A 27,251-nucleotide genomic window follows, 5' to 3' on the forward strand; every position below is an offset into this window, starting at 1 on the left:
AAATTGCTCCATGAAATATAAACCTATCTCTATCTCATATAAAGTTTTTCATCACATTATTAAGTGCATTCAAAATATGTGATGGGACATTCTTAGGAAAAGACTGAAAACCATACAAAGAGTGGACGCTGACCTAATATCAACTCTTTAATTTTCCATCTGAATTCAAAGTTTAATTTTTACTTTAACTCTCCACTGGTCCTAAAGAAAGATATAAAATTATCATTTATACAGATGTAGCTTGGCTTTTTAGTAACCTTATTACCGGAACCAAAAGTCCAAAACTGTTCTAAACCCTTAGAAAGATGAGCTGTATCATCCTCTTCTGGCTTATCCATATGTATCAATACATCATGTGTGTATTTTCATCTTTTCAGGCTGTCTACTTCTAGCTGTGAATGGCTCAAGATATATTAGAAATAGAAGTGCCACCAATGGATAATCCTGCTTAGTCCATTAGTTCATTATAAATGACACTGACAATCCTGCATGAATTTCAGCCTTTGCATTGCATCCCATGTGTATTGCTATAATTAAATCTGCTAAACCCTGTGTAAATAAAAAAACAAGAATAAATTCATCATATACCCTGTCTAAATAAAAAAAAAAAAACAAATAAATTCATCATATAGTTCCCACTCCACACTGTAAAATGCTTTCTTAGCAAGTCAGAATCATCAGTCATTTAATTCCATTTCATCCCGAATCATTAACAATCCTTTTTTTTTCAAAATATTATTGAAGGTCTGTGCACAACCAGCAAACTCCACGTTGATAATTCTCTATTAAATGGAAGTGTACATTCATCAAAATGCAGCAGTGATGGATATAAACAATTTAAAATTATAGTTTAACACATAGATATGCCTATATAAAGAAAGCATTGGATGTTTACCTTCATTAGAGTTACTATAAGTATTGCTTACTTCCATAAAGGAGTCAGCAAATACTGAAATTAAACGAAGCAAAGGATGAAGATCTCTAAACAGAGACATCAGGGAGCCAGTTGACAGACTAATTGGGATTTTGGCAGAATGCTGCTTCAGGGATAGTGGAGACTTTATCTTTTCTCCACTGCTGTGAGACCTTGAAGTAGGTATATTTTAGTTCTGGGGTATACCCCTCATGGGGGTTGCAGAGGTGCTTGCCCCCTCAAAATATTTACTCTGAAGTTCACTGAAAGTGTATTTGGTATAAACTTTTTGAAGTATTTATGTTTGAGAGAAATTGTGTCAATCTATTGGCATGCTTCCAGTTTTCAGTATTTCAAAAATAGCAAGGAATTTAAGTTAATTAAAAATATAAAGGACATCTTACAAACATGTTTTAATGGGTAATGGAAAATAGATATGCATCAGAAATGTGGCAAAAAAAGGCATGCTGATTTCATATCACAAAGTTAGAGGTAGAGGTAACTCTAGTACCATAAAAATGTCAGCACTTATAGGTTCATAGGTTCATAGGTAGATATTAGGCTATCTGCCCTAGGGCATTTATAAGCCAAGCCAGAGTGTATTTGGCTTCCGCCTCCCTATTAGATTAGCCTACTGTGCCTCTGTAAAGTAGGTCACAGAAGGTACCCTTTTAAGATTAGTTTACTGTGCCTCTGTCTAGCAGGGACACAGAAGAGATCCCAGGGGTGAATTTGCGATGTCCCATGCACGCGTCCAGATTTCGCTTGAAGAGGGTCAGCAAGGGGCTATGTCTAACATGAATTGGGATTCTATTCCAGAGTGAGGGGAGCCTCTGGGAAATGAATCTGTCCCTCCAGCATGTCCTATTTATTTTTGTGCTGAGGTTTAGGTCCCTGGAGCGTGTAGCTCTAAGGTACTTGGATTTTTTGAGGTGGAGCATGTCCATTAATTCTGGGTTTGACATGGCTTTCTACATCAGGCATAGATTGCCTCTGAATAGGCGGTAAGCAACTGAGGAGAGCTGGAGTTTCTTTAGTTGAGCTGCATAGGACATCTGTTTGTAGCCCATGATCCTCTTGGTGAGGTATTTTTGGGGTCTCTCCAGTTGCTGCAGGTGTCGGGTAAGGTACATCCCAAAAGGGGCATTGTATTCAATTATGGGCCTGATGAGTGATGAGTAGAGGGGCACAATGACCTCTCTTGATCTAGATGCGAACCCTTTCGTGATAAGGTGGGCTATATAGAAGGTCTTTCTAACCACTTTGGCAACGTGATTATCAAAGGAGAGATTACTATCTACATTGGTCCCCAAATCTGTAATTATTTCTTCCGTACTTAATGGATTACCACCTATGTGGTAATTTGTGGGCACCTTGTTTTTCCCAAAGGGGATGACTATGCACTTTTTAGCATTTAGCTTGAGGCCGTGGCTCTGGCATCAGACATCCGTCTCTGTGAGACCCTTTTGGAGGATGCTTGTGTCAGCTGGAGATTCAATTATGGCCCCCAGTTTGCAGTCATCTGCAAACTTTGTCAGCCATAACCCCCCCGTGTTAGCCTGAACCTCAGAGAAGTATATACCGAACAAGAGAGGTCCTAGAACTGAGCCCTGTGGGATGCCACTTGTAACTGGTTTGGATTCGGACATAGCACTTGCAATTCTGACCATGTGGGTTCTATCTCTGAGCCAGTTTGCAACCCATCTTGTGATACAGGGGTTGATATTTAAGCTGGTAAGCTTACTTATGATGCCCGAGTGGGGTATTGTGCTGAAGGCTTTTGCGAGGTCCAGGTAGGCTGTGTGGACTACCTTGCCTGCAAGATCCAGGTAGGCTTAGGATTAAGGGTCTAAGATGTTAATAACATCCTTTTTTAGTCAAGGATACAGTGTTTGATTCCTTCCAGCTCCATATCCCTACTGTGGGACTCTGAATATGTCACTTAACCAGATAGTGCTCCTTTGCCTTTCTGGAAAGACACAGTTCACTCCCATATCAATTAGATAATTTATTTCTCAGCAGTTGGAGGAATAATGAGCCTAGGTTCCTCACATTATAATACATTAAATCAGTAATATTCCACAGTCATGGCCAGTGAGGCAGATATGTCTATAGATTGTTTTTGTTAATAACCTTCTGCTAAGCAGTAAAGCACTGCACTGCCTACCTAGCAGCTGTACAACTAATATGAATTCAGTACTCATGGAGGGGAGATGTCCCTGCAGATAACTAAAACCTTGCATGTGATTCATATAAATGACATGGCTTGCTCTCAGAAGCCTTTACTAGATTGCTTCTTCTTGCTAGAGTAAAAGCGAATAACCATGTGTTGAAGATACTTTGCTAACAGCAACCAAACTTTACAGCTATCAAAAGAATGATAAAAAGAAAGATGATCAATGATGCATTAAATAAAGTGCAAGGAATAAGCACAATTTTTAATGAGAACTAGTTATGTTTTTCTCTCTCTACTGATAATTTTCATTTAAGTCTACAGTCAACTTAAACAGCAACTCCTGTAACGCAGAAGCAAACATTTTCAGAAGCACATTTTCCATTTCATCAGCTTCCAAAACTTAACATTCAAAAAGCTTCCTGCATAATAATTTTACAATTGCCAAAATCTCCAGCTGCTAGTTCCTTTTGATTTTTTCATTGGCTGTTTATTTTAATTCTAACAACGACTGCTATTTGTTATAGCTGCAGTCTGACTACGCAGGGCAAGTTGACCAACCTGTTGTCCTGTAACATGAACCCCACACACATTGATCCAAGGAGCTGTTTACTCAGAATGTTATTAAGCCAGCAAGGGACTTGTTCCTAGTGCAGTTGTACAGTTATATACCAATGTTTATCTGTAAAGTTCTATAGTATACACTTTACATACAGAGCAAGGCAGCTAGGCTTCAAAACTCATTCTTTTTTATTAGTAGCCTATATGCATAAACAATAATAACTTTTACTACTAATAGGATGATATTAGCATCTTCAACAGATGCAAATGATTTGCATTGCCATGTCCATCTGATTTACCACCCCCAGAAGCTCAGTCCTATACATCAAGCTTCTTGCAATCAGGCCATTACTGTCTTCCCTAAATATGTACATATTTGAGGTGTTTCACACTACATGTAGTCAATACAATCCCTGGCATTCCATTTTACCTTAAGGAGCAGAAAACCACTGCCCTTTAATTAACCCCTCTAGACCAGCTTTAGTAGCAGAATCTGGTGGCTATAGGTACCGCCAATTAACTTTTTCTGATAATCCACATCTTCTTGGACCATCCAAATAAAACAGGAACACAAGCACCCCCTCCCCTCCCCAAATTGCAACACTATATCATGGAGAGTAATTATTTTTACCTTTTCCAAGTCCTTTTACTACATCCTATCTCTTCCAGTAGAAGAAGGGACTACCCCACAACAATTACCCAGGCCCCACAAACTTTTAGATTAAGAATCCTTACTATTTTGCTTTAGAGCCATATTGGAAAACCTGGAAACATGTCAGCATGAAAGATGTTCTGATAAGCTACCTGGGAATCATCTATATGCAGCCACACTTCTCTCCCTAATGCTTTAGATTCTGAATGTTGCCATGAGGAAGAAGGAAATAAATAACTTAATTAATAAATAGCAGTCTCCTCCCTTTTAAGACCAAATTCAGACTGCATCTAATTCATACTAGAATTTGCAAATGTCCTGAATCTCCAGGTTACAAATGCCCAAATACTTAATGTCTTCCTCCTTTTACCTGATAAACCACTTCTTCCCAACTGGCTCTTTATGTCTTATGATGCATACACTATGTTTAATCCATGGTCATATTTATAGCTCAATTCTTAAACATGATTGCCAACACGACATGTATGAATTCCCCACTGTTTCACCCAGTATACAGATGTTTATTTATTATGTAAATCAATAGCAGTGTGACATTTCTTGGTATAGGAAACACATACAAACAGCTAGTATATGTATAAAACCATACAATACATTAAAACATGTGCTAATGGAAAAAAATAGTAAGGAATGTACTAAAACGCATTATTTATACCCTGATGTATCAATGGTCTGACATTAACCATCAGTTTTTTCTCCTTGTATTCCAACTTTTTTTGCCAACCAGTTCTTTTAAATATTATGGCAATCTCAACACAGGAAACTATTTCAGATGGGTGAACCAACTACACAGTTATAAAGCATTCAGTTGTGACAATGAATGTCCTTTAAATCTTCACCCACTTGCAATTCAGATATGCAGATAGTTATCCCAAAATAAAACGCATTGTGTTTACAAATAACACTTTCATTATTTTGCAACAAGAAAAAAAAAAGCAGACATCTGTACCTTCCATTTACAAGAAATGAAATGCTGTGTAGATATAGATTGAAAGATTGAATTAACACAGCTGACAATGGTAAGAGCAAAGACTTAATATATCCTCTTACTGTGGAAGATAAAATTGTATGCCTGTGATGGAAAACCTAAGGTGATCATTGTATGATATGTTGTTCTGCTGTCATAACTAGTCAAAGGTTGCTAAAATTAGACCCTGGTCTGAACTCTGCCTGTCATGAAGAAAAGACCTGAAGTATTTTCCCCATCATAAGCTCTGTTCAATGTTTTCTCCAGGGATCTTTTGTACAGCAGCACCTAATAAACCTAAATAAAAGGTACCACTGACATCTGTTACCTGACATATGGCCCTATTAGTCACGGTTCTGTCATACCACTCTTGCAATTGTGATGGGAGAGCTTTAGCATGCCACAACATTTCCAGGGCGATAGGCAATCCATTTTAAATGCCTCTAGTCTTCCCATATTTATATATCTGGGTTTGTTAATATGCACAATTTGTGAATAGTAAATATAGCATTTTTTATAATTAGGTATACCTACACCTCCATCTTTGAATGGGATCAACAACATACACAAGGGGGTTTTCTGCCTACCAGAGTTCCACACATGATTTTGTATAAGTTTCTGAATTTTAGAAAGACAGAGATTTGTATGGTGGACTGGAATGTTCTGTAAAAAATAGAATAATTTGGAAGAAAACATTTTTATTCCCTTTATTTTTGCTAAGAAGGGAAGGTGTAGATCACACCATGAGTGAAATGATATGAACAAGTCATTCCAAACTTTAGAAAGACACACATGATAATTCTTATATCTGCCCAGCAATTGACAAAAAGTACATTCTCCTCTAGATGGAATATTACAAGTAACATTTAATGATTGGCATAACATTTTTTTTCATCAGTATATGACAATATTTCTGCATGACAGATTTAATTAAACAAATCCATTGTTTTATATTGTGTGACAAATCTTAGATCCCACAAAAATTCTGAACTTGATGTCTATCTCTATATTGCATTACATCACTTCCAGAAATACTTTGAGCTCTAATGCTAGCCCTATGTACATATTGAGCAGAAAACCTCTATAACAAAAAAAAAAAAAACATTCCCACAAGTTGTTCTCATTAACTTATGCGCAGGAATAAACGTGTTTAATATGGATCATCTGTTACAGAGGAATATTATTCACCATGTGACTAGGGTGACAGTTGTGTGCAGAAAAAATAATTCTTTGGAAAGGGCTTACAAAAAATACAGATCTTCAATGGACCAGTCATTAATATGATCCATGCTTATGAAGTATGGTATGATTTTTGAGCAGATCTTCAATGGACCAGTCATTAATATGATCCATGCTTATGAAGTATGGTATGATTTTTGAGCAGATCTTCAATGGACCAGTCATTATTATGATCCATGCTTATGAAGTATGGTATGATTTTTGAGCAGATCTTCAATGGACCAGTCATTATTATGATCCATGCTTATGAAAAATGGTATGATTTTTGAGCAAATCATGAATTGCGAGGTGGGCTCCATTAAGTACTCATATAGGGTGGAAAGAACTTGTTAGTGCATGTCCTTAAAGGTGTACATGGCTAGGCCTGTTATAGTCCCTTGTGATCCCTTGGCTACAATTGTTCTTATGCTCCTGTGTTCCTATTTGGACACGCAGAGAGGTATAAGTTCCTGAATATTAACCAGGAAGAATTTGGAGGAGACACAAAAAATAACTAAGGTGCTTTCATTAGCTCACTCATGCATACTCACTCACAAACTTACATCAAAGCTTGAAACTGCTTTATATTAAGAAAAGAAATGACCAACTTACTTTCCTTCCTTCAGTGTACAGTCACAGGGTTATAGAAGTTAAATTATTACAAAACCATGTTTAATTTAAATTAGCAAAATAGGAATGAATTGCAAAATCAATTTATGACATTTTGCACCACAGACATATGCAAAACATGTCTTCAATCATAGCTATCAATTTTTACAGAATTTAATTTTGACTTTCTGCCTAAGGGCTTCCTCAGAACAGCTTGTTAATATGGCCCATATGACCCAAAGCACTAGCTATTACAGTCTTCCTTTGCCCACACTACCAGTGATCGTACATCTTAAACTTTTAACACACACACATTCTGATCAGAGTAATGGGAAGACAAAAGTATACAAATATTGAGAATTTTTAAATATTGCTCTTATAAACTTGGAACGTTATAGAAAAATAGGTTTTGCATCACTATACATTTTCTGAAGGAGACTGCTTTTCATTACATAGGGACTTCTGTCGTCAATAATTTACCAGAAAAACAGAAATATTATAAGGAGCAGACAAACATATGAGGAAAAATCTTGACATTCTGTGAAAATATAGACAGTTAAGAAGTATGCCATTGACTGTCTGCTAAAGATTTCTCAAAACAGTATAGCCCTGAGGGCAGACACGATCTTCAATGAGGCATTTGCAGTTAAATCTGTAGCACTGGTCTCTGTCAGGTAAGGTGTAGACATATAGGTATCTTCTGTAAGAAGGAAGCCACAGTCATCTAACTGTAATAGCTTCTTCTTTTTCTTTGTTACTATAATGCTATAAAGCTCTAATGTCTCAGTTTTCATCAACTTAGGTCAAGCAGTCATACTATCCACTGTCCCTTTTTTTAATGTCTCCATATCTTTTGGGTTTCTAATTCCATGACAGGAATGGACCATGTTCCTAAGTCAAAATATGGTTAAAGTTCATGAAATTAGTATTGTTTCAATCTTTGATGTCAGCCAGAAGTGCTTTTCGCAGCACCTGCAATGTGCCCAGTAACAAATCCTTCTGCAATTCATACGGAGTTACAGTACATGTATTGGTAACATATCTAAATATGATAGTAGATTCTTTTTTATAAGACCCATTGCTCCTACTACTATTGGAACTGTCTGGGTATCTTTCTTCCACATTGCCCTCATTTCTGCCTGCAGATCTTGATATTTTATGACTTTGTCTCTCTCTGTACACAAGACAATATAGTCAGTGGGTGTGGCAATTTCAATGATCAATGCTACTTTTGTCTTCTTGTCATGGACTACTATATCAGGTTTTCTCGCATCTGTCTTTTGAACTGTTAGTAATGAGTGATCCCATGTGATGTAAACTTATCATTTTCTGTGATGCTTTGTGGCTCATGTTTCCAGTGTTTTTCAGCCACTTCAATACCATAATGTTTGCACAATTCCCATTGCAACCGTCTTACCACATTATTATGCCTTTCAGTATGCAGTCATTCTGCCATTAGTATGTCACACCCAGCAATGAGGTGTAAGACTGTTTCCAGTTTGGTTTTATAAAACCTACATTTGTCTGTTTCTCTCATATGTTCAACGGACTTTGTAAGCCAGCATGTATGCAGCCCACTATCTTGGGCTGCCAATATTAACCTTTCATCTCTTGGTTTGAATTCGCCTCTCCTTACCCATTCCTGCCTTCATTCATGATCAGCATGAGGGTCTTCCAGAAGTTTCCTGTACTTGCAACTATATTTATGCATTTTCCAAATGTCTTGCCTTCTCATCTAGTCATTCACTGTATATTCATTTTTTTCTTTATTGGCACACTCAGTTGCTACTTGATTTTTATCTACATCTGGTTTGATTGCCAGGATAGTATAGTGGTTAGAGTCCCGTCTTTGTATTCAGGCGTTCGAGTGCCAAGACAGGCACTTGATTACTCAAAATGTTGGCCACAGTGGTGCAGTGGTCAGCGTTGTTGCCTCACAGCAAGAAGGTGTCTGGTTCAATTCTCGGTTGGAGCACCTTCGGTGTGGAGAATGCATGTCCTCCCTGTGGTTGACTGAACTTTAAAGACAAGCAGGTAGATTTGTGTGTGTGTGTGCCTTCCTTTGAAGGTTGGGTGCTGGGCTGGCAACACAACACCATAAAAATCCACTGTCAATCAATAGCGGACCGGTGATACACTTTGGTGACCCCTAACCGGGAAAAGCTAAAAGGCTTTTTGGCTCTCTTCAAGAGAAATCTTGTTGAGTGGATGGGAAATAGAAAATTCACCATGGGGATCACTCTAGTGGCTCTACTTGACAGAGGCACTGGGAATTAAGGTCAGGAGGCACAATGTCAGAGTAATTCTATGGGCTAGGCTTGTAAAGGCTCCAGGGCCATTAGCCTAGTACACACCTATGAACCTATGGACCTATTCCTGCTTTATGCTGATATCCTTCTGCTAAATTAAGCAGAGAAGTCATCTTAAATTCATTTTCATCATGTTTCAAAACTTTTACTATGTCTGGGTCTTGTGAGGTCAGCAGATATGTGTGAGTCCCATAACTGCAGATCTATACATGCAATCAATTTCAAGGAGGCCCATCCCTCCTTCGGAAAGGGGAATATATAATTTTGGTATGCACTGATTTTTATAAATCATTTGGTGGGCATGAAGCATCCTTCTTGTTTTCCTGTCTAATCTATCCAACACATTTCGGGGCCAATCAATCACTCCAAAGCAGTAAGTTAGCACAGGAAGAGCAAATTGGTTTATAGCTTGGATTTTGTTCCTAGATGTCAATGCTGTTGTCAGGATTAATTTAAGTTTTCTAAAGTACTCCTTACTAAGTTTTATTCACGTGTTCATACTTTATTGTTGATCCACTGTCCCTATTGGGTATAGCATATGTACAATAAAATCTCTGGATCCTTGGTCAAGATGGAGAAATAGCTTTTGTAATGTTCAGAGTTTGCTCCAGATTTAGTTATCTAATTCCATGTTGTGTTGTGAGACCTATGGTCACTAGCATTGTAACCAGCTCTTTAGTCACAGTAGTCAGAAATTAAATCTTATAGCATGTTTACTCACTGAATTAATTCTTCTGTGAAAATCTAAGTCTGGCAAACCAAAAAATACTTTAATCACACACTCTGCCCCTCACTCAGTACCCAAAAAAAAAGGCCATACCATAAACAGCTAGAGCATTCATTCAATTCAATGTAATAATATGAAATGTGCTTTTCTCTTTGAGACAGAGTCACATCATCTTTAATGTTTAATGCAGTGTTTAGTAAATGCATGTAATAGTTCTCATAATGTACTTTTCCCAACATCGTGTTCCTTGCCTTTGGTAGAGATCAAGCATCATTAGTTCATTACTAAACTGACTGAGTGCAGGACATGCATTTTAAAACCATGCCAAGTGTGATTACCCATAGTACTGCATAATTCTGAATAAGCAACAAGTTAAGGAATGTGTTTTACTGGTTTGATTAATGCAGTTCAGAAGGGTAAGCTTATAACCATTGACTTTTCATAGTGTAACTTTTGGGACATCAAAAATATATCATCAGTTATGTATAACAATAGTAATGCTGGTCTTGAGTTATAGGTCCTAAATGTCCCACTATCCAGCTGCTCCTAGTTATGGGTAAATGATAAGCAACTAGGCAACTGTTATAAAAGCAGTTTTATGATTACAGACATATTTTCAGCTGTATGATTGCTATGTTCAGATCAGTAGCTTTGTTGCGTTAAAAAAATGACATCCATTTTTTCTTGGAGTACCATCAAGACTACAGATTAAAGACATTGAACACTCTGTCATGAGCACTGTTTAACCCTATTCATTTCTTGTGCTTTGTTTCTATCATATTCTGGAGAGTTCCTCATTTAGAACTGCAATGAGAAAAGACCTTCCCAGACAGACATTCCAGATTAATAAATATAAATAAATCAGTAAATAATAACCAATTTTCTTTATATTAATAAATATAAATAAATCAGTAAATAATAACTGATTTTCTTTATTTTACGTGAGTTTTGTATATTTGTCATTTTTCCAGTTCTAATTTATGCAACATCATCAGCTTTTCTAAATAATCTAGAAAATAAGTGAGCTGAAAGAATTGCCTGGATTATTTTTCTTATTGCTCACCAAAGATACTAAACCCATTAAAAGTGTACATCATTTTCTTCATAATGTGCATTCAGGTCCAGCGCACCTGTCTATAAACTCATTAGTATGATAGCAAGCGGCTCATAGCAAATTGGTCACAGAACATTGAATGTGAGCCCATTTTCATTAGTTTGTAAACTGAAAACTAAACAAATTGACCATGGTGGATTTAGAATTAAATCATTCTGTATGCTGTGTTTCACTATTGACTACTTAGCTTAAGTGGTGATTAGAACAGCAGGCACTGATAAACAATATCACTAAACTAATGCTTCAAGAGTACTGCTGTCCAGACTGTTGGCAAATTTCTTTTCTCTTGGCCCATTTGACTCTGCACTTTAATGATTCTCATTCTTACCCGGCAAGCAAAGGTCAGAAAGAGCCTATTCATTAAAGTTTTCGCAACTTCTCTGATGTTCTGGGCTCTAGTGATAGGACTGTAACCTTTTCAAGAGCTTTGTAGAAATCAAAGCCTATTATTTTAAATTCTGCTGACAGCAATGACGACAGTTAAAATAACATATGTGAAAAAGAGACCAAAATGATAGAAAACCTGACGGGAAGAGAAATAAATGTATGTGAAACGAAGCAATAGGTACAATTATACTCTGTGATACACAGGAAGATAATCATATGGTCAGTGCACATTAGAGAAGACAGGGTTATATGACAGAGTGCTAATACAAATGAGCCTATTTCATTCCAAGGGATTCCTATGGCAAAATACATCTTTGCAGTGTTTGCAGTTTACTGCACATTTGCAGTGTTGTGTAATTCACTTTCTGTACTGCATTTCCTCAGTTTTTCTAGTTTATGCACTGCTCTCATTATCCTGCTCATGGCTTTATTATAAAAACAAGTTAAATAGCTCAATATGAGATTTTATCACAGCTAAAACATCACCCATACTCAATAAAGGGGGCTAGACTCTGCCATTGAAACACACAGATAAAAAGATTTGCTCTCCCTTTAATACAGACTAAAAGCATTTGCTGAATTAATAAACCAGTTCTTTACTTCTGCATGTTTTTATTTTTGTTTGTTTAGTAACCGTATATTGAATATGCCTATTTATGGAATGTTACTGTTTTATTTCAGAAAATTCAAACAATTTTACCTCAGCCATTTTGTCTTCTGATTCAAATGGCTCAAAGATGGTATCATGGAAACCATTTCTTCTGCACCATTTATCTTAACTTGCCATTGTCATAATGTTGACTTGATAGTGAATCCGATTGCAACATCTTGTAACTGTGTGCCTTGTCTGAAAAAGTTAAGGTCTGAGGGGGTTCAGTGAAATAAAATCTGAAATTGCTAGAAGGAATATCCTGCTAACATAATAAGAGACAGCATGAATAACAAGAGATGTGGATACCCAAGCTGATAAAAGATATAGAACAAAACAGTGATCACTAAAGATTTGACTTTAGATAAGAATTAAGTTGAATAAATGCTTCACAACTGTATATTCCAACCATACCTTTGTCAAGAAAAAATTATATTGAATTAATGTTCTGAATAAATGATCCATCAATCAATGTAATATGTCTGTATTTTTTAAACTAATGTTAATAAGAGATCTGGAATAGAATAATCTGCCATCTTGATGAAAAAAACATGTATTCAGTGATTTGTGAAAGACCAAACGCTTCACTATTTTTTTGATAGCAATATAAAAGTACAGTATGTCTAAAGGTATTACTGAACATTGCTATTAGTGAGGCTGTCTGCTGAGTAGTATTATAAGTGAAGTAAGTTTGATAATGAACACTGGGAATAAATGAATGATTAAAGAATACTGGGTATAAAGTAATTAATGGTGTTGAGGATGAATGGGTAATGATTGCTGGGGATGAAGGGGCAATGAATACTACAGCAATAACCAACAATGTGGGTCTGGTATAGTGAAGATTCACTCACAGTTGGTGTGGTTTAATCACGAGGGTGAAGCACAAGTGATTCAACAAAGTCAACCGTGGGTAAATCTTCAATATGCCACATCAAAGAATCAGTTATTGCTATTATACAATGACATTATTTAAGAAAACAAATACTTACTTTTCTTAAATAATGTCTTTCGATAATGGCGACATGGTGCCCTTTTGGTTTTCCTTGGTATCCTGGAGCATTGCAGATGTATTGCGCATGCGTATGGGACTTACATTCCAATGCTTTCGTAATATACCAGTGCTGTGTGATGTTAGCAATGGAGAAAGGAATATCTCTGTTGCTTTTTTTTTTTTTTAATTAAAAAAAAGGGAGGCTTTTAACATACAGGAGACATGGGACAGAAAAAATAAAATGATAATCAAGTGCATTTCTTTAATTTTGCATAGCATACCTGATTAGTCTTTTCTTCACAACATGTAAACCATATTAACAACCTAAAACCAAAACCAATAAATCTAATGGTCAAAACAGATTTCTATGAATGCAATGATCAAGAAAAGTGACACAAGGAAAATGTTTTTTAGTTTTGCTAAGTATTATTGCATGTGTGTGTGTATATATAAATATATATATATACGGATTTACTTGAAATCATTCACTTACCAGATAATTGAATCCCATTTCATTGACACCACTTTATCGAATCACTTCTTCGAACACCCGGAACAATGGCAATTAACCCAGGGTAAACAACCACTCGACCACCAGTGCAAAACAACAAACAACAAAACAAGTATCCCTCCAAGTGGGGGGCTTTGCCCCCCACACCCCCATAATTAAATATGCCAACTCCGAGATTGCACTACAGTGGGGAAAGGGCAAGGTTCACCATGGTGACCGAGTGGTTGTTTACCCTGGGTGAATTGTCATTGTTCTGGGAGTTCGAAGAAGTGAAGATTTGATAAAAATGGTGTCAATGAAATGGGATTCAATTATCTGGTATGTCAATGATTTGAAGTAGAACCATACACACACACACACACACACACACACACACACGTGTGTGTATGTGTGTGTGTATATATATATATATATATATATATATATATATATATATATATATATATATGGGACTACTTCAAAATAGTGAATACCCAATGCCACTTCATTGAGCCTGTCTCCATTGAGTATTCGAATTCCCGGAACAACAGAAATGAATCCCAAGAAAGGAATGACTCAACACCAGGACAAAACAACAAACAGCAAAACAAAAAAAAAAACTCCAAGTGGGGGCATCTGCCCCCCCCTAACTAAATATACCAACTCTGAGATTGTACTATAGTGAAGGAAGGGCAAAGTTCTCCATGGTGGACAAGTGGTCCTTTCCCAGGGTTCATTTTCATTGTTCCAGGAGTTCGATATAATGAAGATTCGATTAAGTCAGACTTGATGAAGTGGGATTCGATAATATAAGTATTTGATGTTTTAAAGGGCAATAGATATATGTATATATATATATATATATATATATATATATATAGATATATAGATAGATAGATATAGATATGTTTTAAATTCTCTGTTTAGTCTAAGTCTTTAAAGAGCCTCTTAAGACAGGCACAAGAAAAAGAACTTACTACTGAGCTAGCATAGCCAAATCAAGACATCTCATAAGGAGATGCAAACTGCATCTAAATGTGAACTGTTCTTATAGTATTTATTTTTTTAGTGACCCACTCCCTGCAGTTTGGGACTATTTATAAGCAAGGCTCCTTATTTGTGATGCTTGCATCTGATAAATTGATGCCATGTTCTTTGGGGAGATAGTTGTAAAATTTAAAATGTAGCTTGTATAAATTCAACTCCAAGAACTCTCCAAAATGCCCATATTGTAAAGACGAAACTGCTGACCTCCTATATATGTTTTGGAGCTGCATATGTATATATACATTTTGGAATTCCCTAAAGTTACAACTACAAAAGATGGAGTATCAAAATTCAATGTTATCTTGGGAATTTATGATATTACACATTCCTCCAAATAATACACCTAGATCCCAGGTGATTGTACTTATGAATATTTTCCTATTAATGAAGCTCTATATAGCTACAAATTGGCTGAACCCAACTCAAACGTCTTGGGAAAATTTTAAGATCTTAGCGATAAAACACATATTAGCCCACAAATATGTTATCAATAGCCAAAGTAAACATCCAAATAATCTAAAGATTTGGGAACATATTTTCAACATTATATTAGCTTAATGCACCGAAATCAGGAAACCCCATTGTTATTTTATTTTATACTATAAAGTATAACCTTTGTTAGAACCATACAATTTCAAGATATTGGGCAGGATTCACGAAGGCTTGCACGGAGTGTAAGAGACGTGTAACACTCCATGCAAGCCTCGCGATCCAGGAACAGCCCTAAACTCCGTGTAAGAGACCAGCTAAAACGTCTCTTACATGGACTGGGCGTGGACATGCTAAATACCTCACTTGCAGCCGAAAGGTATGCAAATGAGGTATATTCGCGCTCCAAGAAGCAGAAACCAGTCCGTGTAAGAGACGTTTTAGCTGCAGAAATGTACCCAGTTGACAACTGAGTACGTTCCTGCAGATTCCACAACGGAGCCATGTCAGCTCCAAATAAAGGGTGCATATGTCTGAGGCAGCATGCCAATGGCCAAATATGTGGCCATTGGCAAGGTAACCCGATGCAAAATATTAAAAATATAATTTTTTGGCAAGCCGATGTTTAAACCCAGCGCAGCCCAGCAAACGGGCTGCGCTGTATAAAACCATAAAATAGAAGGTTATAAACCCACAAATGTGGGTTTCATGCAATACATGGAATGACAATGCAGGGACCAGCAGACCAAATACAACATGGCCACCGTGTAGTGGTTGCTAAGGGGGGAAGCTGAGTCTAAGACATGTAACTAAGCATTAGTAGGCAATCTCATGTAAATGAGGGTTAGGATACTGAATCTCACAGTCACATAGCAAATGAGCACAGTCTGAGTAGTGTAAGAGATACATAAGGGGAGGAATAGAGTAGGAGATAGGTGACATCACATGGGGGAATGGTAGAAAGAAATGCAGTTCATTGGAGGTCAGTGTAACATGACAGATGACAGACACAGATCATGGAAAGAGGTGTGCCACTAGATAAGTCAGGGAAAGTCAAGAAATGGAAGGTGTACACTGTTACTTACACCAAAGTTTCTTGCTGGGCATGCATGCGCACGTGTGCGCACCATGAAGCGCGAGTAGGGCAGTGTGCGTGCGTGTAAGGCAGACTGAGCATGTGGGAGCATGTTGGGAGATGTTTAACACTGTTTGCGCTGGTGTGCGCGCGTGTAGGGCAGACTGAGCATGTTGGAGGCTGTTGGCAGACGTGTAACAGTGTTTGCACGGGTGTGCACGCGTTTTAACCCGAATAAGTAGATTCTGAACCATGTAAGCACGTGTGCGCGCGTGTAAGCCACTGTGAGCGTGTTTCTGCTGGTATGCACGTTGCTCCCGCCTGAGGAAACAGAAAGGAAAAAGGAAGCAACAGAATTAATAGGAAGCTAGCAGGGATAACTGCTGAAGCCAGCAGGTGAAAACAATTAGAAGCAGGCAATTACACAGGCAGAATAGTAGCCCAGCCCAGCACTTAAAACTCTGCAAACAGTAGTGCAGGATGTTTCTCTGAAGAGACACTGCAAGACAGGAGTAAGCTAATAGAAGTAAAAACTGAAAAAGCTTCACTCAGAGCAGAAATGTTAGGGGCTGCCATAGCTGTCATAATGAGACATAGGCGACTTGCTGAGGGTGGTGACAATGCAGATGGCACCAGACAACCCACAGTGAGGAGACGGAGAAGAGTGTACAGGCCCAGGGTCACCTACCACGGGTTACATGAGCTGGAGATAGTAGAGCGCTATAGAGTGGACAGAGAGCTCCTGCAGCAAATTGTTGAGCTGTGCAGGCCACGCCTCACACACAGAACCAACAGAGGGGAACCCATCCCAGTGGAAACCAAGGTATGTGTTGGCCTAAGAATACTAGCAACAGGTACCTTCCAGAGACCAACTGACGATATGATGGGGATATCACAGGCATCAGCCTCCAGGGTACTGCACCAGTTCCTGGATGCCATGTCAGCACATGTCGGTGATCATGTATATTTCCCCAATGCCCGTGAGGTATTGGCCAGCAATATGCATCTCTTCCAGCAAATAGCGGAATACCCTGAGGTAGTGAGTGCAATAGACTGCACGCACATACGCATCAAATCACCAGCCGGTGAGTGGGTAGGGCCTACATTAACCGCAAGGGCTTCCTCCATCAACTGCCAGGTCGTGTGTGATGCCCAGGGCATAATAATGAATGTGTGTGCTGGCTGCCCTGGGAGTTACCACGATTCCCACATCTGGCATTTGACACAGCTGTACCAGACATTTGCCAATGGGGACATCCCACACGGACACCTAGTGGGGGATGCAGGTTATGCACTGGAGCCGTGGCTGATGACACCCATCAGAAACGCACACACACCTGAACAGGAACGCCATAATGAGGCACATGCACAAACACATAATGTAATAGAGCGTGTGTTTGGGCTGCTCAAGTCACGGTTCCGGTGTCTGGACACATCTGGTGGAGCCTTGCAGTACACACCAACTACAAGTACCCAAATTGTCATGGTATGTGCTATGCTACATAATATTATCTTGTGAAAACAGCTGCAGCAGGACCAGCATAGGGCTGGGCCAAACAGCCCCCCACCATTGCCAAGGCCATCACAGGCAGAGCGTGACTCGGAGGAGGAACAACCTGAGCCTGCCCCAGTAGGCAGAAGGAGGCGTGCCCAGTATGCCCTGGCCTTGACAAAGAGGCAACACATAGCACATACACTGGCTCAGTAGGAACCCTGGGAATGATACCCCCTCTGACTCACTCAAATAATAACATGGATGCCTAAAATGACATGACCTGCTCACAAACATGTACAGGGAAGTGTAATATGTGCATCCGACAGAGGCAGCCCTGCAGCACCACCTGAGGCATGAATGCCATGTGTTAAGTAATGTAACACCATGTACTATATGCACACCTGAGCACCCTGACTAACATCCACCCTCACCAAGCATGAAGCCACAAAATGACGATGGGATGATCAAGTACAATAACTGGCTGAAGTAATGCAGTTAGTCAAAGGGGAGCCAATGTGTTTCAGGCTGGGAAGACATGCGGAGTATGACATGATGCACCACCTGCTAGGGGTGGCGTGCACCTATCATTCCATGCCCCATGGATACTGGCAAAGGCTGTCAGTACCGACAGCATGCCCTGAATAGGTAAGTCTCAAAACACAAACCCACCTTCATAGGTACCACAAGGGATAGGAACCTAGATGTAATGCTACCCAATGCCAGATGTCTAAACAGCAAGATGTGTGCAGTGTAAACGCACACAGTATGGAGAATGTAGATACCAGTCCTGTAATAGAGAACTGGGTCAAGGCTCACATCAGCACCCTAACACTACCAGGTCACACCTCATACTGTGCTGTACAGCCGCAAAACATGGAACAAGCTACAAAAGGAGGGTGACTAGCAATAAATGTCAAGGATAACCACACCCCCATGTTAGTACCACAACAAGAAGCAGCATGGATTAGCCATGGTCAAATACCAATGGCTAAAACCGCCTCCCAGTATATAGCCTGCTGCAGACTACTATCCTAATACCAGGAACTGCACCTGGCCTATGTTAGAATACATGAATATATCAAGCCCCCCAAACCACATTATATTCCTTGACTGAAAATACCCAGACACACACTGGGAGCATTATACTAGTATCAACACAGTAGGAGAAAAGTTCCCAGAATCCATAAACCAAAATGCCCAGGAACAACGTACCACTCCCACAAGAGGGGCAAGCATACTGGATGTGATAATCAGCAACATGTGTACTGGATGGCAAGATGAGAAGTGTATCCCTCACTGGTAAGACCAGACCATAGAGTAATCACACTGGATATACACATCCCGACCCCAGTCCCTGGCCAGAATACCACAATGAAAAACATGCGTAAAGCATAGGTTGCAGCCCTCCAAACTGATGTTGAATCCACGAAAGACCCTGTGCAAGTGCAGAATATGGGACACACCACAGAACATGTTATACAGGCATTCCATGAACACAGCCAGGAATGCTTGGAGTATGCAATCACAAATAACAACAACACACAATGCCATACACGCAGGCATCAGGCATGCTGGACTCCAGCCATTACCAAACCATGCAAGAGAATGAGGAAGCTACCGCATGATAGAGCAAACATAAAAAGGGAAGTAATCACTGACCAGTAGTATGGTAATAACATATGTCCACACATTCAATCCACTAAGTCCAGCCACAACAAGTAGAATCTGTCAATCCAGAGGCAATGTGACACCTGTCCCAAGTACACAGACAACCACAACACCCCCCAATAAATACAAATATATGTGATAGATGCAACCATGTATCCAAACCAGAGGTTGAGCTCCACCAACTCAGTACTGTCAAAACTAGTCAGGAGGAGAAGGTAACCACATACACCACAAACCCAGTCCCACATAGACCTACCACAACTGTAAACCAAACACATAAACACAGAAAAATATTCCTGGAGGCCCTAATTACAAACACACCACACCAACAGAAGCCTCCAAAGCAGATCACAAGCAACCACAACCTCCAAACATAGCACATGCAACGAATAGTACACAAAGCTGGTGTGCCAAACAGTCACAGGCCAGAAGGATAAACAACATGCCTGATACAGTTGTAATAGGTGTCTGTATAGGCAGACACACTGCTGTCCCACTCACCAGACTGAACAAGGGAAAGGGTAGAGTAAGCTGCCTGTAGGCTGCCACAAAATGCCACATAACACAAGTACGCAGGTCACCCCAAAGCAAGCAGAAATATGATGCACTCAATGTCCATGCTGGTGTGAATGACATGAGATGTACCTCCCTGGTCTACATGAAAAGAGACATGGATGATCCATCTGAGTATGTACCCCAGGCCGGTATAATACTGGCTGTGTGCAGCATCCAACCCTCACCAAGAATGATGCCACAGTACAAACACAGAATGATCATGTTTAACAGCTGGCACAGTTACAGCTGTCAGTCCAAGAGGGTCTAATGTCTGTCTGCTTGAGATGTCAAGCATGACAAGCCATGCTGCTGTTCCAGTGATGGCTTGCACCTGTTACCCCTGTGCGTCTGGATACTGGATAAGGCCTTTGCCACCTCCATAGAGCCGTATGTAGGCGAGGCCAAAAAGACTACCCACCACCCTAGAAAACATAAGTGGTAGGAAACATAAGGGTAATGCTGACCAATGCCAGATGTGTAAACTGCAATATGCATGCCCTGAGGCACTTCCCATTATGGAGAACATCGATGTCTGTGCAGTGACAGAAGCCTGCTGCAAGCCTAGTGATAGCACACCAGCACTACTAGGTTATACCACATGTCATGTGTTATGGCCCCAACACCTGCACCAAAACATCAAAGGAGGGGGAGTATCCATATGCAGCACAGACACCCATATGGCCAGGTAACTGACAATGCACAAAGCAGTGGAGACCACCCATGTGCACCTAAGTGTAGTCCAAACTGCTGTACAGTCTGTAGCATGCGACAGACCACACTCTCACACACAAGAACTCCACCCAGACATCCTGAAGACACTGGACAGTATGGATGTCCCACCAAATACCAGACAAGGTACACACAAATTACCACATAGGTGGCAAACCATTATGTATGCAAGGAGTAATCAGGGACCTAGGGACACAAGTCGACAGTAATCTGTCATGTGACACTCACAATGCCAGTGTGGCTAGGAGAATTGTCGATATTGGACACTGTATCATGAAAGGATTCACATCTACATCAACAGAGGTCACTGTGCTGCTGTACTGTTCCCTTATCAGACCCATAATCTAGTACAATGACTCATATGGGATGTACTGTACGTGACACCTGCAGCGGTTCGGAAGACCTCATAGTTACCCCACCAAGAGGATAAAGGGTGTGAAATATATGTCATATGCTGCCGGGCTGTAGACACCCCAGCTGAATGCAGTCACAGACTGCCTACACAGAGGCATTGTATGTCTGTTGTACAAGGCCATGTCCAACACAGGAGTAATGGACATGCTCCACCACAGGAAATCAAAGCCATTGGAGCTGTGAGAGTGACAGATGTCAGCCTCAACACATAATGAAATAAGATGTGCTGGAGGGACAGATACATAACCCAGAGGCTCCCCACACCCAGAAACAGGATCCCAATCCATGTTAGGCAGAGCCCCTCACTGACACCCCTCAACAGGAATATTGCCAAGTGGATGGATGATCATACATGTATACTGGGGGTCTTCATTGTGTCACAACCAGACAGAGGCACAGTAAAGAAATTAATAAATGGCCATAATAGAAACATAGCAAGGGGTGGCGAAAGACACACACACTCTGGCTAGGCTTACTAATGCCCTAGGGTGGATAGCCTAGTATGAACCCATGAACCTATGAAGATACAAAATGTACAGGACACTAAGGATAATCACAAGGCTTACCTAACTGATGGTAGGAACCATGTTGGGCATCCACAGATATGCTCCGAATCACACAGATATTACAAACAACATACCAAACACACACACATATTGCTAACATACAACCTGACAGGTGCAGTGCAAACACCCCCAGAGTGCAAAATATCTATCCCAGCAGACTGCTGGTCCCTGACATTGCAGATGCTGAGGTAACAGCCATCATCTGCAAAGCAAAACACGCAGCAAAGGTATGTGATGGTGTCCTGGGCTGAGGCCAACATGGACTCCAAGAATAATTGAATGCCTAATCACACTACTGCCCAATGTCAGCCTTACCACAGGATATGTACCCAAAAGCAGTGTACAACAACAGTGGTCCTTCACAACAAAGGTGTTGCCTGAATGGATACTGCAAACTACCACCCCAGGATCCTGACAAGCTTGGTCTGCACAGCTATGGAAAGGATCAGTATGTACCGCAGACAGAAGGCTATTGTGGACCTACTGATACTGCACCCTACACAGTGTGGCTGTTGTAACTGCAGATCCTGCCCCTAAACATGTTTGACCCATTTGAAGCAGTCATTAAGGTCATTGATGAGGGCAATGTGGTCCACACAGCGTAGCTGGACCATGCACATGCTTCTAGACAATACCGTACGAGTTCAGTATGGATATGTTCACCAGCTTAAATATATACCCCTATGTCAGTAGAGGGGTTGCAAACCAGACCAAGGACAGAACTGACATGGTCAGACATGCCGCATCCATGTCAGACTGCAAAGCAGATATGAGTGGCATCCCACAAGGCCTGGTCCTGACCCCCCCGTTCTGTATATATGTCCCATAGGTATAGGCCAACATGGAAGGACTGTGACTGAACATGTATGCAGAGGAGTACAAACAGCCCACCATATCCGACCCCCAGCTGACACAAGCAACCCACAAAAGGGCCACCTACAAACAGACAACTGGAGCCATAGCCATGTCAGCAAGCTAATTGCAGAACTGTGTATAGACAACCACTGTGGATATACAGTAAGTGCCCACAAATTACCACACAGGTGTTAACCCATGACGTACCTAACATGTAATGTGAGACCTGGGTACAAAAGGTGATAGATATCCTGCACTGGACAAACATGTGGCTGTAGTGTTCGCAGAAACATATACTATATACCCACCCAAACATGAAGGTTGGCAGATGTAGATAAGGGGATGTCACTGTGGCTCTGCAGTCATCCTCCATCAGCGTCACAATTGACTACAATAGCCCCTGTGGGATATACCTCAGCAGACACCTCCATCAACTGTAAAGTCCACAACAGTACCCCACCAGGAGTAGCAAAGAGCATGAACAGATGCCATGTGTTGCCTGAGTAAACAAACTGCAGCCCCACACACTGCCATACTGCCCAGCTACAGGCAAGCTGTGCCTGATGTATGAAGCCATGTCCAACCTGGAATCAATGAACATTCTGCACCTTGTACAATCTGAATGGCAGTGAGCTATGCACATGAGAGACCTGAACCCCAGCACTGACATACATAGGACAAGCTGTACAGAATGATCCATAACACAGAAGGCACCCCCACTCTTCAGTAAACTCCTGGTACAGGTCAGCCAGAGAGTCACTTATCGACACCCCTCAAGAGGAATCCTGATGAGTGGATGGGAGATGGTAGGCTAACCCTGGGTATCACTGTTATGTCAGAGGTAGACTATGTCATATGTCATGGCAAACTCCAGTTACAATGTGTGTCGAAGGACAAACACACCCTGTGACTAGCATCAGAAATGGCCTAGGGAACATCGCTAGTGTTTGCCAATGTCCACCCATGTTGTGGAATACACTACCAATGTTGGACGAGCCTGGTGTAGGTAGTCCATATCTGAACATAATGCAACATGGTCATATGTGCACAACTGGCCCCTACACAGTCTGTTGTGCTCACTATGAAGATGTCAAGCAGTCATAGGACTAAAGCCCAGGATACTGTCCACCACAGTGAAAGTACTGAACCAGTACACTATACGGTACTACAGTGTTAGGTCATTATGAAAGTATGTTGAGAACTGTCTGCAAAGTATCCCATGCAATCCCTGCAGGCACAGTATAATCCCTGTTGTGGCAGACATGAAGCAGTTGGCCAGTTAGTACACAACATGACACCCAACACACAACCATAAACGTGAGATATTGTTAAGTTCACACACACCCAAATATGTGGTGGACTTCAGAGTGCAACATATGGAAAGCTCACACTGGGCATGCTCGCACAATTTGAGAAATGAAGCATATGTCAGACAACATGCCATGGAAAGGCTGAACTGGGCATGCTCACACACTTAGGCCATATCTCCATTTAGCAGTTGGCCACACATATCTGGTATTTGTACGTGTCAGTCCAGGAACCAACCACAACACAGCAATCTGCCCAGTGCACACAGTAAATGACTACAGAGACATAAGTGATATAGTGGATCGCCGTCATATGCAAACATCTTCCACAGATACACAAGTTGGTCATAGGAACAGGGAATGCTATGGCAATAAAGACCTGCAAACAGTAGAACAGCACAACAAATATTGTGCATCCGACAATTGAACATATGGGTGTAGAGGTCAATACTAGGCTTGTTGCCCTAGGGAATGACATCTCAGCCAGAGTGTGCTTGGCATCTGCATCCCCAGTACAGTAGGCTACTGTGCCACTGTAAAGTAGGTCACAGAAGGCAACATGTGAGGCTAGTGAGCTGTGCCTCTGTCAAGCAGGGGCACCGTGGAGGTCCCAGGGATTGAATGTGCTAAGCCACAGCCATGTTGTCGGTGTGTGCTGGAAGAGGGTTGCTGAGGATCTCTGACAGTAAGTGTCCGTCAATAACAGACTGAGGGGAGCCCTATCTGCATTCTCTGGACAATTCCACTGTCAACACTGTGTTGTAATGATTATGTGTGAATGAAGTGCCGTGCCGGAACTGTTCACAGATGTCCTCCCTCTGTGGGCTACAGCTCTGCAATGTATTAGCTCACTCTGTCTGTTGTACGGCTCATATATGGCTGGTGTACACCTGACAGGTGTCTTGTTGTGGAGCAGTCATGGGTATATGTGGGATAGCATGATCAATGCAAACTGTACACATGCTCATAGAATGCAATTGTCAAGGATTATGCTGAGTGGCCAGTATAGTCCCCCAGCATGGGTCCTCTGAAGTTGTCCACCCCAGTCTTCACAAGTGTAGAGTCTGTTTGTGCTAAATACAGTTTGTGTGCAGTGACAACCTTGCCTGGGGTGGAGATGGGATATGGATGTCCAGGGAAAGGTGGGTATGGTCAGATATCAACAATGGTGGTCTACCTCTGGTGTGGAACAGTGAGTACCCACGTTGCAGATGGACAGGTGCAATATGTATTCCCCATGTGGCTGTGGTGTGTGGTTCTGCCATAGCACATGGACCCACAAATTGTAGTGGCTGTAGGGTAAAGTGGTAGAGGCCTGAGTAGTTCTCACACACAATATGCCTGTACCTGATGTTAACAACTGGAATGGTGTATGTGAACACCTGCATATCCCGGCACTGTTCCCAGAGAAGCTAAGTGTGTGTCCTGGATGTGGGTGTGGTGTTCTGGACTGGTTGTGTTGTGTGTTACAGGTCCTGTGGTCACAAAGCATGGTATAGAACATAACCTGCCAGTGCGATGTGCATATCTGACCCTGAAGTAGGTGGCTGCAAATGCATATATATGCTATCCCCCACCTGACAGTTAGTACTACATGTACATACCTCTGTAGAAATAAAGATGTCAGCACCCTATAAATACTGCAGGTGCAGAACAGATGCCCAGTAATTCGGATAGTGCGCTCAGCTAATGCGTCTCCCTCAAGTGTCATAATATAATTAGGTAGGGGTTTGAATCCTGCAAATGCTCAGTGTGTGTGTGTGTGGGTGGGTGAGTGGGGTTTGTGTGTGAGAGGGAAATGTCCCTTTTGGCAACTGGGAAAATACACTACAGGATGCACATTCCCCTTTCTAAACACTGATGATGTCAGCACCCTATAAGTACAGCAGGAGAAGGGAAACCTCCCAGTAATGCGAATAGTGCGCTCTGCTAATGCGTCCATCTCGAGTGTCAAAACATAGTTAGGTAGGGGTTTGAATCCTGCAAATGCTCAGTGTGTGTGGAGGGGGTTAGTGTGTGTGCAAGTCTGTATGAAAGAAATATCCCTTTTGGCAACTAGGAGAACACACGACAGGATGCACATTCCCCTTTCTAAACACTGATGATGTCAGCACCCTATAAGTACAGCAGGAGAAGGGAAACCTCCCAGTAATGCAAATAGCGTGCTCTGCTAATGCGTCCGTATCGAGTGTCATAACATAGTTAGGTAGGAGTTTGAAACTTGTAAATGGCATGTGTGTGTGTTTGGATGTGGGGACTCTGTGTGTGTGCAATTCTGTATGAAAAACATGTGCTTTTTTGAAATCAGGAGATCACACTACATGATGCACATTACCCTTTCCAAACAATGATGATGACAGCACCCTATACATACAGCTGGAGAAGAGACATCTGCCAGTAATCAGAATAGTGTAACCCGCTACAGCATCATTCTCAAGTGCTATAACATATTTAGTTAGGGGTTTGAAACCTGCAAGTGGCAAGTGTGTCTGTGTTTGGATGTGGGGAGTTTGCGTGTGTGCATTTCTGTATGAAAAACATGTTAGTTTTGGCAATCAGGAGATCACACTACCTGATGCACATTACCCTTTCAAAATACTGATGATGTCAGCACCCTATAAGTACAGCCAGAGAAGAGGAACCATCTAGTAATCCGAATAGTGCACTTTGCTAATGCGTCTCTCTCACATGTCGTGACTTAATTAGGTAGGGGTATGAATCCTGCAAATGGCAAGTGTGCGTGTGTGTGTGGGGGGGTAGTAGGGTGTATGTAAATGCAAGTGTGAAAGAACAGATCCTTTTGGCAAATACTACAATACACCAGATGCTGCATATTCCCCCAGTAAACACAGGGGATGTCACCACACTATCAGCACAGCCAAACAGGGCTAGTTGGCCAGTAATGCCAATAGTGCGCTCTGCTACTGGGTCTATTACCATTGTCAGAGTACAGATAGGTATGTTTTGGTAACCCACAACTGCCACGTGTGGTTGTGTCACACATTATGACCTTGTGTGGGTCTTTGTGCATAACAATGCATGCCATTGCCTAAACCAGCAATGACATTGCACACATGATGTATGTGTGTGACACATACACATAAATACCTGTGACCTGCAGTAGTTACCATGTCTGACACATGCCTCGAGTGGATAAATGGTATTTGCAATGTATACCAATATGACTGTGTCTTACTGTGCAGGGGCCGCACGTGGTATGTGTCTATACAGTGTAGGTGTATATGGTAAAATACCTACAGCAGGGGATACACATCTGGTCTGGGCCATATAGTCTACATGTAGTCGATGTACAGGTGCTGCATGTTCCCA

The sequence above is a fragment of the Protopterus annectens genome, chromosome 2.part1 (genome assembly GCF_019279795.1).
Source record: "Protopterus annectens isolate FY-2018-M chromosome 2.part1, PAN1.0, whole genome shotgun sequence".
NCBI classification, from domain to species: domain Eukaryota; kingdom Metazoa; phylum Chordata; order Ceratodontiformes; family Protopteridae; genus Protopterus; species Protopterus annectens.